Consider the following 20666-nt stretch of genomic DNA (forward strand, 5'->3'; position numbering starts at 1 on the left):
ACGGTCCCGGTGTCTGTGATCAAATATTGCAAGTTGAATTTGACCCACATTTCAATTTTCAATTGAGCTTTATTTTGGCACACACCTTTGTATCTCGTGACAATACGCGATAACCTAAATTGTGTTTTATCATTTCTACATTAGCGCCTGTAATATGGATATTGAATGAAAGGGCTTGGCACGCTAAGTATAATGAAGTCATTGAAAATCCAATATTGGAAATCGCCCAAGATAGACAACTAGTCATTTCTTATGAACTTAAATAATATGGGCATCAGATAACGTACTTCCAAACATAATATGGCCAGACCAAAATGGAGGACTAGTCAGTCTCATCACATTAATATCAAATGAAAGGTTCCAAGACTACTACAGAGTTGATGTTCTACTTTACTCTCTTCCTCTCTCTCTTCTTTCTCTCTCTCTCTTCTTTGACTTTCGAAAGAGAGATCGATTTGCTGCTCCTGTGTTTATGGAAAATTATAGGTCAGAAAAGACTTCAATAGCGATAACATAAAGTATTTCGTGCTACTACCGAGTTGATGTCCTATTTTTCTCTCTTTCTCTGTCTCTTCCTTTCTCTCTCTCTCTCTTCCTCCTTGGACTTTCGGAAGGAAGATCGATTTGGTGCTCGTGTGTTTATGGAAAATTATAGGCCAGAAAAAACTTCAATGGCGATAACATAGTGTCTTTCGTGTTTTCAGCCAAGCCGCTGAGACTTACAGATTGAAAATTTTGGGATTGTCGACTTATACCTGTATTTTGAAAATGACGCCATATTTGTATGGAAATTAATTTTCAGTAATTAGAAAACTATGTACCTAATAATATCCTAAATTTGGCAAAAGCCTGATGAATGATTATTGAAGAATGAGTGAATATATCATGCGAGACCTTTCTTTTGGCTAGAATGTGATTTCCGAAATAATCTGTATAATAACTGAAAAATCGTGGAACTAATTAACATTTTTTTTTTCATCAAATTAGATAGTAATGTGGGCCCATGATTTTTATGAATGTAGAAACTTCACGTCTCCCTATGTACCGTAGATTTTTTCGAGAGTTTTTTTTTTCATTTTCGGGTACCTATTCATATTTTTTCATATTTCTATTGCTCTGAGCGTTTTCTACAATGAACTTCGAATAAGAAAACCTTTTATGATTATCTGAAACATATCTACATGCAAATTTGAAGTTGAATATTGAAGTACATTTTAGGCACATCCGATTTTCAACGGAAATTTCAAGTTATGTGCCAACAGAGCAGACTTGGCCAAAAAAATCGATTATTTTTTTTTAAACATTATATCGAAAATATTGTTCAAGGTGACAAAAAATATATCGTGAAGGTTTGAGCCTTTAATATCGATATTAAGATGTCAATCATATTCAATTTCGATTTTTTATTTGTGCTTTAATTTTTGCGTCAAAGCTGCCAAACTTTCGAGGTAAAAAAAAATCATCGGTTCACATATTTTCTGAAAATTGAATTCCCTACAAAAAAGTCTCTAGTGAAAATTTTCGCCAGACAAGCCCTTTTGGAATAATCAAGCTTTAAACATTGATATATTTTTTAGATTTACCTTTTATATTTTGAAATTTTGTAACTAACGAACAAATAAATATGTAGAAAGGAATAAGGAAGATTCTTACAGGAAATTTAATGCTCTACAAAAAATGGTCTCTTAATGTTTTTACAGTTATTTTACAGTTTTTCACAACTCAAGTTGAAGAAAAAATTTGTTGTTGAATCAATTTTTTTTATTCAGTAGAACAACCACATTGATATTTTACATCATATAAATTGATTTTATCAATATTATCACTTAAAATATCTAAATTTCTATATCTACATCTAAAAATATATTCAAACCTATTCTCGGTTAATAATTATTATGCGAAAACGTAGATTTACTATCTTAAAATAAATAAAAAATCACAATTATGTGGTTTCACTATTGAAAATTATATACACTTTCACATATTTGAAAAAAAGTAAAATCAGATTATATGTGGTTAGTTGTGTGCGGTCGGCGTTTGTGATAGACATTGCGGAGGATAGGGAATATTTTCACTCGTCACAGCGATTAAGTTGCGGAAAAGCCAAACAAATAGAGGAGCAAGGGGGTAATGATACCACATAATTGTATTTTTTGATTATTTTGAAGTAAATCTGCGTTCTCGAATAATAAATGGCTATTAGCCGAGAATAGTTTTGAATATATTATGTTCTACTGAGTGAAAAAAATTGATTCAATAACGAAGAAAACCATAATTTGATTTTTTCTTCAACTCAAATTGTGTATAACTTTTGAAAGAGTGATTTCATGTGAAAACGTTAGGGGACCTTTTTTTGTAGAGCATTAAATTGCCTTTAAGAATCACTGTTGTTCCTTTCTATATAGTTACAAAATTCCAAAATAAAAAAGGTGAATTTATAAAATATATCAATGTTAAAAGCTTGATTATTCGGAAACGGCTCGTCTGACGAAAATCTTCAAAGAGACGTTTTTTGTAGGGAATTCAGTTTCCTGAAAGCACAAATTTAAAAGATGATAGACCTCTTTAAATTAATATTAAGGGCTCAATCCTCCACGATATTTTTTTGTGTCCTTGAACAATATTTTCGATATATTTGAAAAAACTTGTCGAATTTTTTGACCTAATCCATTATAGATCCTTATATTACTTACAATTTTCAAATTTAATTTTTTTCCATACGAGGTCCAGTTTCAGGGGAATCGTGAAAAAACCAATTTTCATCCTTTAAGTTCACACCATTTGTTTAGTTTTTTCTGTGATGAGCACCACGTTTTCTTACCTTTCAAAAAAAGTATGCGTTTTTTACATTTTTACCTTTCCAGCAGATCCACATTGGTCTATCAATCCAACGAATATATTCAAACCCACCGTTTGCACAGTACGGACTTCCAAAAAATGTGGCATCACTGCCAGTAACCATTCAGTGTAGAATCAAATAGGCAGTGACGTAACGTAAACGACCCGAAGCTCGCTTGTGGCGGGAAGCGGAAAGTTATCGTTGTTAGTATCGCACGAGAGGTTGAATATTTATAGTAGTGTTGACGTTAAGTGTTGTGTTTGAAGAGTTTAATTCATTTCAATTTCAAATGTTCTATATAATTCCGTTAAAATGTGAGGTGAGAAAAATTATTCCACGGGCCCTCTATTGACACTCAACGTTTGACTCAACCTTAACCTAGCTCCATGACCATGTGTTGTGATGTGACTGTGAAGGTGTAGGGGAAACAGGGATCAGTGAAAGTATCAGTAAAATACTGATAATTCTGAATGGATAACACGTTTCTTTTCATAGACCATAATTGATTCTCGGTGTGGAAATGAAAAAGGTTCGTCTTCATTTGTATGTACTAAAATTGGTAATTATCACGATTGGGAAATAATAATAGAAATAAACATTTTCAGTTGAACTACTTTTACCTACGTTTCATTTACAAATAAGTAAAAATTTATATTAGGTGAATAAACAGAAAAACGCAGCTTCATATGGTTGGAATCTCGGTTGGAGTGACAGTTTTTAATGACACAATGAAAGTCTTAAAGTGGTATCTGCAGAATTCTTTCAGAAATTGTTTGTTGTTTTTTTTATAACAACATTGTGAGTAGGGATTCTGTTGGATGTAACTTGATGTGAATCATACTAAAACTAATTTACTTCACTTTCCCTTTATTTTTTTATTTCATTTAATAAAGTTGTCACAGCGTTCATAAACGTTGTGACAGCTTTTTTGGAATAAAAGTTTGATGTATGCTTTGAAATAATTGATTATGATATACAAATGTGGAAGGTCTTCATAGAATTTTGGATAATCTTGATAAAAATCGAAATTTTTGGGGGCTACGTACTACATATGAGACTTAATAAATGAAACATTTGATGAAAAATAAAGTATATCTCGCCGCAGGTGTATTACGAATTGAAGCTAGCAAGATTTCGAAATAATTTACATACTCTTTTCCGCTCACAAAGATTCATTCATATATATCTGAATCAAATTGAATACTAGTACTATGAACTTTTTCGTTTGCTTTGACACACTATCGTAAAATTGACAAAATTTCACAGTTTATCGCTCATTTATCATTAATATTCAATGAAATGAACTGAAGGATCCCAATCATTCTTTCTAGTACCAAATGATAAAAAAATCTTTATCGAAGCCTTAATCACGAAAAAGCTTCAAGATGTCGTGGATTTCATATGAATCTAATAGTGCTTTGGAGCGATGGAAAATATTTGTAATACTACTCGTAATTTTTGTAATACCAGTAGTTGATACTTCTTCAAAATATGAATAATTTCGAGTAAAATTATGGAGATGGTAGAAATGATAGATTTAGGAAATTGATATACAACAAAACTGACAATTTCAACTCTTAATTTCAATTTATTTAGTTTGTTCATAATTTCATCCTTTTAAACTATTTTAGGGATACCTGCATATGAGGAACACTTGAACAAAATTTTGAATGCATATTTATTGTGAGTGTATATGAAATCACATGATATTGTCTTGGGCACGGTGAAAATCAAATATTTTGAGTACATTTTCAGTACTATTCTCATAAGAAGGAAATTGTTTTGTCACACGTCACTGAACGGGCGCTAACAACTTTTTTCAAATGATACCTCCCAATAAATATTTCAATTCTTTATTCAACTTTGATTTACTTTTGAAAATGAGGTCAGCTGTTTCTCAGTATCAAATTAGCAGTGTTATATTGGTTTTCAGAATACGCAAACAAACGATAAATTTCATAACTTATGGAAAATATGTGTACAAAACTCACTCCAGTTCATCCCAATATATGTTCAAAATGCTTACCATTTACTTCCTAACAATAGTGAAGTTTGTTTACGAAATATTTTTTTACATTATGGAATGTGTCTGGGGTAGAAGCATCTCTACTGTTGTGTAACATATACCTTAAATTCCACGAATATCTACATACAATCCAAGAGCGTCAAATCAGTTGATTTAGTGGGACATTTTTAGGGACCACCGATTTGGGTTATTGTTATTTACCCACTTTCGAACCAGTCTGAAATGAGGAGTTAATTCATCTTGCTGAATTGCAACATCGGTTGAAAACTATAGTATACAATTGAACTGTGGAAACTGTCACAAATTATATGTTGGTCAAACCGGACTGTATCTTGAAACACGAGTTTCAGATCATATGAAAGACTCTAAGAAACTAAATATAATTAGTGTTACAATCTTCGTTCGGGTTTGAAGGCCGTCGTGGTTTGGAACTATATCCTAACGTTTCGCCAGCACGAGTGACTGACTTCTTCAGAGGTGCTGGCGACGGCCTTCAAACCCGAACGAAGATTGTAACACTGAAAATCTTGGGCGCGAAAGCCTTAATCAATTTTAAATATAAATATCCAATATCCAGTTAATTTTAGGACTCGTGGAAAGTGAATGAAATATTTACTTGTAACGAAATGACCCCAGGAACATTTCATGGTGTGAAAAATCAGTTTTTTGGCAGTGAATGATAAAAATTTTGAATATTCATTGGAATTACGTAGAGGGAAATTCCAATACATTTTTTCTATTTGATTTTCACAAAAAGAACAGTAACTACTGAAAATTATATTTCGTTCCGTTCAAAAGTCAAGAGGGAGAAACATTTTTTAGTCCGCACTGTATACTATGTACCTCATAAATGATATATGTTCCTATAGTATAACGTTCAACTAACCGGTTAGAAAGTAAGAGATGTATAAATTCAATGTTGTTATTTAATTTATCAAATATTTGTTTGCTTCTCGTCACAACTGAATATTTGGACGAATCCCTCTGACACCCACAATAAAAGCGGGAATAATTTTTCGAAAATATAATTTTCGAATGAGAATATATGAAAATAAGTCTAAAATTATCAATAATCCAAAGTTTACAAAATTCCAAAAGGTTTAACGATGAAGCTGTCAGAACCCATTGATTAAAAACCGGTAAATAGGATAGGGGAAATTGTTAAGAATTCTAAATTGCTGAAAAGTAAAATGATTTCGATATGGTTCTGCCAGCTCAAAGAAACATAAGGAAAATCACGATAGGGTGAAATAAGAGCCGAGATAAATTTATACTTTTTTCACAAACACCAACAAAATATTTCAAGAAATTTATTCAAACGAGTAAGAAACATTTGTTGAATAGGGTAATGAAGAAGCCTTGAATATGCATTTCAAAATTTACAATAAGTGGAATATTCATATTTGTTTACTAGCCTGAAATGATCTCTTTCTCACCTAAAGAATGATTCTAAAAAATCATTTAAATAATTTCTACTTCTGAAATGTGCCTGAAATTATTGCATATTCAAAATTTCCAAAATGTGAAGGATTTTGATTTGGTTCTGCGCGCTCAACGGTGAAGCTAGCAGAACCCATAGTCAACAAAATGTTTTTCTATATTTGAATTCTACTAGCCTAACCCTTGATATCTCCTTTGAATGAAAAATAAAAAATTCCACAAAAGAGCACTTTATCAATCTAAAATGATCTTGAAATTATCGCTTCAAACTAAATGTTGCTAGCTCTACAGTGATAAGGTACCTATCTGTTTGACGACGGGTGTGTCTGTTTAGATTAGGGCGATCAAATTTCATACCTGTCAGAATTTTTTGTAAATTTACAAGGTATAGTAGGTTTCACGGTACCTATATGGTATTGGCTAAACAATTGTAATGAAACCAATTAGACCCTTAATTGAATAAAAGGAAGTGATTCACAATATTACAAAACACTACAAAATGGTATTAAAGCAGTTATTTTTTTTTGCAGTTGATAATTTAATACCATATAGAGTGAATCATACTGTATATTGTGTCTTATATGAGAACAGAAAAAAAATAATTCATCATTATATCTTGGTAAACCGGTCTATGGTTCTGCTTTATTCAAGAGCGTAACCGCACAATTTTTAACAAATATGATATATACGATTCTTTATCACATTTACTGAATATAGTAAAAACACACTCGAATAAAAATGTCTAGTGTCTTTCGATCCGTGTTTCGCTAACCAAGTTAACAACATCATAACTTAGTCATTTCTTGATGAAATTAATATGCAATGTTTTACATAAATAAATCAATAAATAGATGAACTTGGACTTCTCAGAATATTTAAATGAAAACCATCTTCGAAATAATCACATAACAAGATGAGAAATGCAATTAGATGAAAAATTTACCCCACTTACCCCCAGTTTCTCACTTCCATTTAAGATCCCATTCTCTGGAAAGGTACCTATAATGCCAGTTGTTTTGATCTCTGCGACGTTGCCAAGTTCAGATCCAACTTCAGATTTTCTGACTCACATGATTTGTTTATTGCCGAGGTGTTGAAGCTGAAATAACTAGTTAAAGTGCTGTAAGTATATTTCTATTTGTTTTCGACTCTGGATATTCTATATAAATATTAAAAATGTATTTATATCCTCCAATATAATTAAAAACTATTAGGTGCTATGAGTAAAGGTCTGTAAACCGTCTTTCAGTAGAGTCTAATTTCCTGCATTTTTTAAAATATATATTGATAGTGATCATCACCCAGAATACAATGTTGGAAATTTAAGATCATTCGCATTTACTGTTATCGAAATAGACGACTTTGAAACTACGAGTGTGTCGAAAGATAGTGTGACGTCACGAGATACGTTCGATTGTCGATACAGCGTCTGAACGTCTGTAGATTCAAGTAATGCACTACAAGTGGACTCATTTAGGGTCATGGATTATTTGAATATAAATAAAAACTGTATTACTTTAAAAGTGGTAGATAATGTTTCCTGGTGAATATTACAAGATCGGACTTCCATAGTCCTTAAAAGGTGAAATCAGTGAAATAACAAATGAAATGAATGAAATGTTAAAAATATTGAAAATAATGAAAATTACCAAACCGAAATATTCGGATGGTTAAGTTAATACAGAAATATATGAGCTCTGAACAATTAGAAAAAACGTCATTGAACGCCAATCATTGAGCGTCAATGACCACTTCTCATGCCGAGAAGTGAATGATGATTGGCCCAAGAATCGTGTGACTTGAGCAGATGCCATTTCAGTTTTTATTGTAGGCATTATGATAAATATATATATTTGTGCGGTTATGATTATAGAGTACAAAATTAAAATTCCACTTGAATATTGTTGGTACATTAAATTGAATAAAATTAGTTTTTTATATTCCTTAGCATTTTTCTCAAATTTAATGTCTCTGGAGCCCAATTTTAGCAATGTGGAATGAAAGTGAAACGATATATCTGAGAAAAAATCGTAGTAAATGTTCGACTTTCAAAAATACATTGATTCATACTCCATTGTCGTTCCGTATGAACCAAGATACGCTAACAAATTGAATCTTTTTTTTTTTATTGGACGCGAAAATAGTCTACAAATTTTTTTGCCCACTTCATTAAATGGTAGACGTTGAAAAATGAAAAGTCGGGGATATGTGAAATAAGCAGGTCTGTGACAAATATATATTGGTCAGACTGATCGAGTTATTATAACTCGTTTTAAAGAACACGCAGCATATATTCGTTTCCGGATACCAAAAGAAATCTGGTGACGCTCAACGTGCTTTTGTTGAGATCGATTTATGATTCTTGATTTTTCGGTGTTGAGAAAATTTTTTTGGTTTTCTACTTCTCTATCAGCGGAGAAATAAATATGAGAAACTCCCAAAGAGGGAAATAAATAAAATAAATGCCATATAAACTCTTTATAGAGATATGTGGAGCATACACAATACGAACTGGAATAAAAATTTGTATCTGGGAAAAGTTTGTGTCTAAAATATGAGACTTCTGAGTAGGCTCCACATAAGTATCTTATTGTTTTCAATTGTAGTTATATTATTTCTTTCTTTCGTTAGTTTCCCACATTTCAATGATGGAAAGTAGTGAGCCAAAATACATTTTCTCCAAGAAACTAACATTCTTTGAAAATGTGCCCTTTTCAAATTTTGAGTGTTTTTGAAAGTCTGAAAATAGCAAGAAAACTATTTTTTTTCAGAAAATCAATTGCATTTCAAATGGGTTTCAGTTTTGAACAACTTTTCCCAATAAGATATCCATAAAAGCATTTAAATTTTTTTGACTTGCTCTGTCTTTTGTTTGACTGAAGTTATTCTAGGTGTATTTGATAAATTTTTCGAACAATCACTAACATTTTGACGTACATAAATTTCAATTATACAAGAAATACAATTTTTCCACTTGCTGTACACCTAATTGACCACTCTGTATATTTTCCTATATACCATTGTTGCCTACATACCATTGTTTCCTATAAACCATTGTTGAACCTAACCCCTTTTAAAATAATTCTGTCTGCGTGATACGACGAATTTTGCCATTGACAAAAAGTTGTAGCTGTTTTTTTCAAGAACGAAACAGGATAATCCTTAAGGCGCTCTCAGAGCGGTGCCTGTGCGAAAGTAGCGATTCACATTGAATTTGAATCGCTGGAGATTAAATCTATTTGGAAAAACGATCTCAGGAAGTTTATCCCACGCAGTTCTCCAGATGAAAGAGTTCCTCAACAGTGAAGTTCGAGGTATACTGAGTTGAACCTCAAAACGATGGTGCAACCGCTCTTGGTGGAATCAAATGTTTCAAGTCACTTGAACACCTAACGTGAAAGAAGAGAGACAAATCTCCAACCTTTCTTCGATGTTCCAGGCTGTCAAGGCTGCACGTGATGTTCGCGTCTCCAATCAGGCGGATGGCTCGTTTCTGGATGGAATCCAGCAACTTCATGGTATGTTTGGGGACAGGGCTCCATACATGAGAACAATTCTCCAAAAGAGGTCTGTTCTGAGCTAAATAATGCATCAAAAGTTGCTGAGGTGTGTACGCCATTTGAAATCATGTTTGATTTTACTGAAACATACTCTTCGTAAACGTTATTCTTCACAGTCATGTTATGACTAGCATACCAGCAAATACTTCGAATCCACATGAACACTGTTGAACAAAATAACGGTATTTCGTAGACACCCCGGAACATACGTCAAAACACATGAGATTATGCATTATATCATACTAGGTATCACAATGTAGTTAGAAAGTTAGTGAAAGTAATTAATACTGGTATGACTGCAAGGTCCTCAACAAAAACTCATTGGACTATTCGAACTGATTGTGTAGATTCTGAAATTAGGAATCCTTTGCATGTTCTATTTTGACAATAGCTTTGTGATATGTTTGTTAAACTGTGCTCATTATTTTTTAGGTAAAACTGCTAGTGAGATACTCAGACATGTCGATTTTACCAATAACGTTTGTCCCATATGCTTCAAGACATTTAACAGGAAAGATCATGTCCAGAGGCATTATATGGAACTGCATATGGAACCAAAAACATACCAGTGTACCAAATGCATGAAAAAATACAAGAGAAAATACCTTCTGTATAATCATGAGAAGAATTGTATTGGGATGAGACCATTTCAGTGCTGGAGTTGTGGAATGATTTACAAGACTCATGAGATGTTGGCTTCCCATATGAAATTCAAACACAATTTACAATTGGTTTCCCGGTGACTAAAATTGTAATTTGCAGATGATCGGTGCAGTTGTTGACTTTGTAAAAAATATCTTCCGGGTTTTTTTGGTCAAGTTCTGCCAAATTTTATGCAGATATGCAGGTTAAGGCACCGGAAAATAACTTTGACACGGTTATTTCCGGCCTTGAAAGTTTACACTAGTTGTTGACTTGTTCATTCATTCATATTTTCATGTATTAACGCAGCAATATTGAATTAGTACGATTGCAAATTATTTTCAATAAATTATCTTTTCAGCATAGTTTCTTGTATATTACTGACAGTTGAAGCCAACTTCCTCACTTAATTTTTAAGTGTACTTATTAGTACATTTACATATGTGTTTGTCCTACAAAATTCATTTTCTATGTTTTAACATGTAGTCATTGAAAGTTTCATTTTATAAAAAATTGTTACACCAATTCATCCATTCAATGTCAGAATAAAGAAAAAAACAGGAAACGAAACGTTATATGGTAGAACTGAATAAAATTCAATACAATTTTCGTTCCATAGATGTGCTTGAGGATAGTTCAATGTGTGCTGTTTATAGTCACACCTCTTTCGGGTATTTTCATCTTCCGCAAGATGAGAAAATTGCATTTAAACTTCTTGTTCACCCCAGAAATATTCTTGTGTAGATATCAAAATCCTTTTCGCGAATGAAATCAAACATTTTTAGTAACGTGTCTTATATTTCTCAATTTTGCCATCGAAAAAGGGGATGTCATTACCTTTACGAAAGAATTAAAAGTGTAACCGTTGCAAAAAAACAAAGGACATTCCATTGTAGTTGTTTTTTTGCGAAGATGGATTTTCATTCTCGAAACATCATTAGGGTAATATAATTTATAAAATTGTTGACTCCTTTTTGAAAGTCAGAACTGAATATGAAAAATTACCTGATACAACACAAATAATTCTAATGAAGAAAAGAGAATTAAAACTTTCTATGTTTTTTACCACTTCCATTTGTAACTAACGTTACTGTAGTTTCGTCCTATGAGGATATTTTCAAACTTATACATTAAACTAACAATGATTTATTACATTAGCCCTTATATAGCACCCCTGTAGGTAATAATAGAGGTACTTGACTTGATTCACTTACAGATTAATATACCCTCAGGTCAAAAAAACAGAAATCATGAAATGGGTAACTCTTACATATTATGGAAAAAGAACAGAGATAATTGCGGGTTTCTTCGGAAAAACAATGTGGAAGTGGCATTCAGACCACATTCCAGGTTATCTGATTTCCTTTTCAATGCCAAAGATAAGGTGGACAAGTTGTAGAAATCTGGAGTTTATAAGCTAAAATGTCCGGAGTGTAATAGTGTTTATATGGGACAATGTGGTCGAAATTTCCAAAAAAAGGTATTCTGAACATGAAAGTTCCTTCAGACTAGGAAAAAATGATTCGATGTTTTCAAACCATTCCTTGGCATGCAACCACAAGTTCCCGAATCTAAACGATACGGAAATTTTGCACTATGCAAGGAAGGGTTACAAACTCACAAGCATGAACATTGCGGGTGAAACCTGTTATATGATCAAATCGATTTAGTTTACTCACCGGATTTCAAATTAGCATATCCGCATTGTAAATTGTAAATTCAGGTACTCAATCAAGCCAAGTACCTCTATTATTACCTACACGGGTGCTATATAAGGGCTAATGTAATAAACCGTTGTTTTGTTCCGACCACCGCAATGAACCCGGACTACCACATGGATCAACATAAAAACCAACTAAGAAAACTGGAACACAAAAACAACACAAAACCAAACACCAACATAAAACACTAAACACACACATAACTCACTCACCCTGAAGAGGCATAAGCCTATAGCAGGGCCCTACACAAACACATACACACACAAAATTGTAAAACTGTAAATAATTTGTAATATACGATTTTCATTCATTCATTCATTCAAACCGTTGTTAGTTTAATGTGTAAGTTCGAAAATGTCCTTATAGGACGAAACTGCAGTAACGTTAGTGACAAATAAAAGTGGTATAAACAAAGTGAGTTTCAGTTCTCTTTTCTTCATTATGATTTCCTATCACGTAGTAACGGCTTCATTCATCAATTTATACAAATAATTCTACCACACATCATCCAAGACAGAATCATCAGGAAATGATGAATCCAGTTGCAGTGCTGTTGTGTAGGGTCAACGGTTCGTCCTTCCTACAGCTATATGAAATAATTATATGTATTTTTTTTTTTTTTTGGGAAAGAAAGTTTTTGGCTTTCTACTACTCCATCTGATACAAAAAAAATGGATGAGAGAATCTTCCAAAGAAAGAAAGGATTAATCAATCTGAAAATAAGTAACTCTATACATGGATGTGTAGTGTGTAAGGGAAAAATACCCAAAAGATCATAAAATTTTATTTTTCGTGAAAATGACAAAAATTTAAAGATGATGAGATTTCAATTAGGTACGACAGGTATCAATTTCTTTCGGAAACAGATACAGTCGGTTGTACTTAGTTGTCTGAAGAAGATTATGCACTTCAAATATCAAATTCATTCATATACTATTAGTTTTCGATGGCTTGAGAGTCAACGTACGTGAACTATATTTGATTTTTATTTGGAATGACTCTTCACACAATAAAAACTAGCCCCGATATACAAAAAATATAAAAAGATTTGAATCGAAATTTTGTATAGCTAACATTTTTCATCCCTCTCTTATTTTTTCAAGAAAATACAGTGAATTTTTGCTCCAGACATGATTAGAAATTTGGACTTACTTTTTTTTCACTGCTATATTACTGAATTCAAAATTGAATTCCTAATTGCATTTTCACTTCGAACATCTAACTTATTTCAGGTAGGAAATGGGTAAAATATTGAAACTTCCTAAATTTTTTTTGCACACGTGAGAGACAGACCCTAAAATAGTCAATAACAGAAAGTATCTGGCAAATTTTTCACAAAAAATAAATAAGGACATTACTCTTGAAACGTTGTTTATCTTAATATTATTAATGTGAATGTTGAAGTTTTTTGTTGTTACATTACAGTTACATTGATCTCTCAATGATAGCTTTCCGCAGAGATCTCATAGTTTGTATCTGGGAATATTCAACAATATTCTTTCAGAATCTGTACCTATCAATTTAAAAACAGCGAATAAACAAGTCTCACATGTTGCGTTGAAAGAAAAACAGTTTCCTCTATAAGAAAACCGAATTAGTTAGTGAGTTGTCAGATTTCAAATTTGCCCCTTTCAAAATATTTGATTGTGAAGAACAGTTGAGCTAAATCTCTCCTCGTAGAATTTGCACGCTACTTTCTTTCCTTTTGTTTCCGATATATTTTACTCTCTATCATTTCCTTCCAGTTCACTTCTTGATTGACGATGAAATGGAGTATGAAATATATTCATATTTTATCAGTTCGGACTTCCATTGTCTAATTCAATATAAAATTGATTTGAAATCCCTGAAAAAAATTTAAAAAATCAACCGAAAATAACAATTGTATTAAACAAAAATTGAAATAACAAAGAAATAACATACAAACAACAACCAAACAAATAAAAAATTGAAATATCAGTAACAGCTGAAAAAATAACATAAAAAATATTATTAACAAAAATGAAAAATAAAAATTAAAAAGATTTCAAACCAAGTTATGTCACGACGTTTCGATTGTTAGTATCCACAATCGTCTTCGGGTGATAACTGGATTGTGGATACTAACAATCGAAACATCGTGACATAACTTGGTTTGAAATCTTTTCTATTTTAATTTTTCATTCTTGTTAGTAATATTTTTAATTTTTTCAATTTTCAGCTTTTACGAATATTTCAATTTTTTATTTGTTTGGTTGTTGCTTGTATGTTATTTCTTTGTTATTTCAGTTTTTTGTTTAATGAAATTGTTATTTTCGGTAAATCTTTTTTAATTTTTTTCAGGGATTTCAAATCAATTTTATATTGAATTAGACAATGGAAGTCCAAACTGATGAAATACACCACAAAACATTGTCAACCACTTTCAAACAAATATTCATATTCTTTCCAACTGAATGTTAAATATACAAAATGATGAACCACATCCAATTTTTCAGTTTTCTGATATCCGTGAAATAGTTATTCAACAATATATTCATTAGAAATTATTAATTTTTTTTCTAGTAATTTCATTCAAAACCTGCGTGTTTTTGAATAATACTTCAGTTCCTTCTGAGGAATAAACATATTTTTTCCACAGAAGTGCCACGTTTCCTAAAATTGATTCATTTATTTTATTCAACTTTTTTATGCGAAACACATTTAGAACCAAAGTTTTTGTGTCTGTATTCTTGTACAACAAATTGTTTTCATTTTACTGCAGCAACTTTTCAGAATGGACGCAGCAGATTTCATAAAAATGAGATCATTATACTCAAAAAATCAACCAAACACAGTCTTCACAAAAATAACTTTCCAATAAAAATACTATAACTCCTCACTTAACATCTCACAGTATATTACATTTTCAGTGGTCATGGCTTCAAATTAACATTACTAACACCAAGGTATACTGATTTTTGAATATTCATAATTATTGTAAACTTCTATTCCAGGGAAAGTGATTTGTCCAACATGTGGAAAATTCTTCAAAAAATACCATTCATGGAAAATACATCACAAACTAGATTGCCTATCTTCATTCAAAAAGTGTCCTTTCTGTGATTTTAGTACGAAAAGGAAATATAATTTGAAAGTTCATCTGCTGAAAATTCACGGAATGGAATGGAGCGAATGCAACATTATACTATAGATTTTTCATTTGTGCACTATTACATATAATATGTAAATTCGTAAATACTGTTTTAGAAAATTGGTATTTTTATTCCTTCAGTTCCATAAACATCCAGAAATAATTCTCACAGTTAACAGTTTGTTAACAGGACGACATTCAGTAGATTTCTATTTGTTGTTATTCAGTTACTTGCAATAGATTTAAAAAAATACAGGAAGTGCAACTGCTGCTTCTTCTTTCAATCCAGTGTTGTGGAATCATTGGAAAAGATATACCATCGTGTTCCTTGTATCCCTTGTCTTAGGACTTACCCGCTATTATGACCTTATCCTACCCATGTTAATTCGAACCTCTTTCTCTCCCTGCAGTGACCAAACTGACCCCCATCTCTAACTAGCTAGGTGACATATTGTATTTGTAAAGTCTTGTCTACAGTACAGCTTGCCAGTTGATTTTCTACGTTTTCACAAGAGTTAATATATTTCTTGTATGTATATACTTGCGTATGAAAAGCTTAAGGTAAATTTAGTTACCTTAAGCTTTCCATACAAGTTGTAATTGCCCTTTTCATCATACTATTCGAATTAGTATTTCAGAAGTTATCGCAAAATATCGCGCGACAAAATATACTCAAGCGGGCTCACACACGATGGTACAGAGTGGAGAGTAATTGACAGCTTAATCGACTTAATTTGCTGTAAGGAAGATCAATCTCAATTACTCGAACTCGGGAAGAAAGGGTATCAACTTTCTTTCGTGTCACCCTTCATTTACCAAAAAAACCAAAACGATCTACCTTACCACCACAAAGTAATGATTCGTACCTATAGCGAGCATAGGCCAGACCAAAAATGAGAGTTTTTTGCTTGATTTCTTCGAATTTGTATACGGTTCGATATCCAAATATTGAAACTATACTACATGTTGAACGTTACAGATTTAGTATTCGAGTAATTTAGACTGACCGTCCTTCCTGGGAAGTCGAATAATGTATTGAATACAATGACAATATTTTCAACTAAAGGTATTTGTTCTTCCTTTCCATACAAGGGAATCAAAATTAAAGTGTTTGAAGTTACAGTTTGGCCGTAATTTTTTCGACAAAATAGATTAGTAGTAGCAAATCCATTTCCTCTCTCTTTTGAGGTAAATGATCATTTTTTGATCTGACACAGAGAATATTCAAAAACCATCCTGATATAGGAGAAATACATCAGGTTATGTGAATACACCGGAGGAGATATCTTGTTGAATATTATTGATGTTGATAGTGAAGTAGATATTAAACTCTTACAGAGAAATCAGGATGAGAAATCAGAATAAATTCACTATAAATACACACACTGGCAAAGCGCGAATAAAGAAGAGTGGGGTGTGACAACAAAGATCCTAATGCTTATATTGATATAGTCGACTTGATATAGGCTTCACTGACAAGCGGTATTACGAACGTATTTGATAACAGAAAAATTTTAATTGCCGATAATTCAAACATTTCAAAAATGACGAAAGAATATTCTCCATCAAAATTAGAAATTTTATATGGAACAGCGTCAAAGCTATTTCCCGGGTTTGTTGGCCTTGATTTGTAGGTTTTTATGTGAGACGTTTCGTCTACACGTCCATTAGACATTATCAGAGATGATGAGAAGAAGGATGAGGTGCTTTAGTTGCCCTCCTAGCACATAATAAAAAACGTGTAACTCACCCTCGTTACGTTCGTCTTGCAGAAATTGTATTTGTTACACAAAATGGGACTTTCTCCAACTGGTTACACAAAAAATAATGTGTGATGTGCTGTTTTGGTAGATGAAAACCATACCATACTCCACTAGATTTCGAAACACTACCTTTGTCCACGCAGTTACCGGAGATATCTGCTGCCCAGGATTTTCTTAACAGTATAATTTACTCATAGATACTCATGAATTAACCAGGTGTGAATCCTTTGCATTCAAATTTAGTATAATTTATATTCATTGGTAGATTCTAACTTTGTACGTTTGAATAAATTCATAACTAGACTGAATATTGAGATTGAGTGGAAAAGGTGTCAAAATAAAAGTTGGACATTTTTATACAAACCAATTGACGAAATACAAACAATACTTATCATCAGGTAAAATATCAGTTGAATTGTTTTCAATTTCTGGCAAAATAAAGGGCAAGTCCTAAAGCACTGAAATGAAAGGAAGTGAGAGATGTGCTCTAATGAACAGGATTAAGTCATAAAATTTGCAGAACTCATGAATCAGTTGTTAATTTGAAATTTTCCGCTTGATGCCAGCTATCATCTCTCAAAAAATGTGTCTGATATTCATCTTTCTATTTTGAATAATCATTTCAACATAACTTGCTTCTTCAGATGTTGGACCTATATTCTTTGAGAGTTGCTACTGGAGCCGACCACTCCTGGATGAATATTTGCTAGGAAGATTCGAAAAGAGTTGGAGCTGGAGATAGAAACGCATTTGGTAGTTTATCTAAGATTACGAACTATCAACGAAACTTCATGAATGAGTATTACTGAAATGATATTATCTTGCAACGTAAAAAACAGTATTTTTCGAGGGGTCACGAAACCTAATTGAAGTAATTCCAGCCAAGAAAAGAAATAAATTACTTCTACTCATTTATTCAGACTCTTAGGATTGAAATATTGTCTATACTTTTCGTTTAGTATTTGCACCTAATTCTATTTCATCATTCTATGACCAATGATGATTCAACAATAACGTATGCCAGGTGGATATATTTGGATGATAAGGAGTTTGAGTAAACTGGGCTGCAGCAAGATAGTCTCAATAAAAATTGACTTTGCTTATCGTTTAAACTTCGGGTGTACTATCAACTACGAGTACTTCATCTAAATCTCGTAGCAATGTGAAAAGCGATATCTGTTCAAATCAGGAAACACGTGTCGAACCGTTCTAGAAGATCGTCATTGAATCATTTAATTTTACACTGTAACTATTTCTGTTCTTACAGGTCTAATACACACGTGTCCCAAGTGTTCCAGAATGTACCGACATAAAACTACTCTCAAACGCCATCTCAAGTACGAGTGCGGGATGACACCACAATTTATTTGTGAAATATGCCCGAATAGAGCATATACTCAGAGTAACAATCTGAAATATCATTATATTAGGTTTCATGGAAACTACATTTCATTAAAAAAACAATTGAGGGACTAGTTTTCGAGCCGCGATGATGAAGATCCAAAACTTATTTATTAATTTTATTTAGGTTAATTTTTTCAATAAAGATATATTCATTTCAGATTGGTTTCTGGTTATATTTCGGGTAACAAAATTACATTTCTACAAGAAATAACAAGTGACTTTTGACTGATCATCATCTGATTCCGGACAAATAATTAAGAGCTGTTAACGATATGACCTAATCAGCGTCTCCGGTTGCTAGACTATAGAATGCACCTCACCAGTCCAACATATAAAACTACCGTTACTAGTGTAACATGTTTTTCATTGAAGTTACAGTGTGAAAATTATTTATTGTGGATGGTATTATTACTTTCCATCAAGTAACGGATCAGTTTAATTTTGGTACTTTGAGAAAAACCAATACATTTCAAACTGAAACTAAAGTTTCCCACGAAGGCTTTCTTATATGAGCAGATTTTTGGAAAGAAAAATCATAGGTATTTTTGGTTTTATTCATTCAACTGTGACATGGGTCGTGATCTAATAGATACTGTACAGAAATAATATATTCCTCTAAAAATACTTCTTCTGTAATAAAAACACAATAATTTCAGGTCAAATACCTTACAAGTGTCACAAATGCAAGATGTCGTACTTCAAGAAAGGATCCTTGACACGCCATTTGAAATATAAATGCGAAGCAAATAATGTTTTTCAATGCCTTTATTGTGGACAACGTCTTATCAAGAATAATTTATTGAATCATATCAGATTCCAACATCCCAGTCAACTTGATGAATTTAGAATGTGGTGTGACAGAAATTTCGATACATGATGAGTTTTGACTTGATTGCTATAAAACTATTAGTAAATATCTCTTTACGTAAACGCCACCTGTGGGATTGACAGAAGACCTACGAATATCGGAGATATTCGTCGAATGCCTAACGATATTCATTTTCGGCCTGTCTCTGCAGCGTTCACTGCAAAGCTGATGAGACTTGTGGTGGTTGGAAACAGCGTTGTGTGGTATCTGATCACGAATACGTTTGTGCTTTGGTTTCAACTTGATTACTTTGTGTTTGAGAAAATAAAAGTATTTTTCAAAAGTTTTTTATTTCTGAACGACATACTCGGATCACTATAGAAGAAGTGTTTATAGTGTAGATGCATGTGATGATAGTGAATCGGTTCTTGAATTTTTTGATGCTGAAAGTTAGATATAACGAAACTATTTCACAAAGATGCTGAAACAGGTAGAATTTCATTTTTAAATTTCCTTTTGAGCATGTAGCATCTAACTCCACCTCTTTACCCTTAAGGGGTGAAGACATTAATTTTAAAAGTTCAAAGTACCTCTTGTAATGAATCGATTGATAGATTTTTATATAATTGGATACAATTGGATGATTGGATAACTAATTCTGACACACAAAAATGTGTGTCAGAATTAGTTATCCAATCATGGACTTACCTATTCACCAAAATATATTCAAATAAGAAACTGGAAAAATATAAAAATCTATGTGAATTGAAAAAATAGCACACGGACATTTCAAAATGAAAGTTCACGTCCAGGTGTCAAGAGCGGTTGGATATAAAAAACTGTTCTCAGTGTTTTTTTGACTGATTATCGCCTCCCTTGGGACTTCAAAACTTTTGTGCAATGCCATCACCAATTATTTTGACGAGGAGTGGTGTCAGTATCCCTAATAAATTTGTATTTTTACATGAAAATGGAACACATTAACGTAATTAATCGGAGAATTGTGACATTCGTAAAGAAATGAACTTTAAATGTACAACTTGGTCTCGGATATACCTACACAGTAATTGAATAGAACTGGTCGATATTGAAGAAAATCCATATTAAAAAACTAATCAATATAGTTTATTGTATGATTTTCACTATAAAAGGGTTTTACAAAAACCGCGACACGTGTTTCGCTATACAATAGCTTCTTCAAGCATACACAGTAGGTTGCTAAGGAGCCCGAAATCGGTCTGTAAGTGTGCCCGTACCAAAATTGAGGGTCGACTCTTTCAGTTGTATTGCCAATTGCACATGCAGGAAATTTTCTGTGAAGATTCCTGCACTGACGCCTGTCGGATATAAT

At 32.4% G+C, this 20666-nt stretch overlaps 1 long non-coding RNA gene across 1 annotated transcript; it reads left to right on the forward strand.

The window, feature by feature from the left end:
• Positions 1-2790: 2790 nt before the first annotated feature.
• LOC111517865 (uncharacterized) lies at positions 2791-15460 on the forward strand. The gene is made up of 2 exons (XR_002723871.2): positions 2791-3368; positions 15204-15460. It is a non-coding gene; the product is annotated as an uncharacterized lncRNA (long non-coding RNA).
• Positions 15461-20666: the final 5206 nt, after the last annotated feature.

This window comes from Leptinotarsa decemlineata, unplaced genomic scaffold (assembly GCF_025532065.1).
Source record: "Leptinotarsa decemlineata unplaced genomic scaffold, Ldec_3_MD MMD2_tig00000133_RagTag_RagTag, whole genome shotgun sequence".
NCBI lineage: Eukaryota > Metazoa > Arthropoda > Insecta > Coleoptera > Chrysomelidae > Leptinotarsa > Leptinotarsa decemlineata.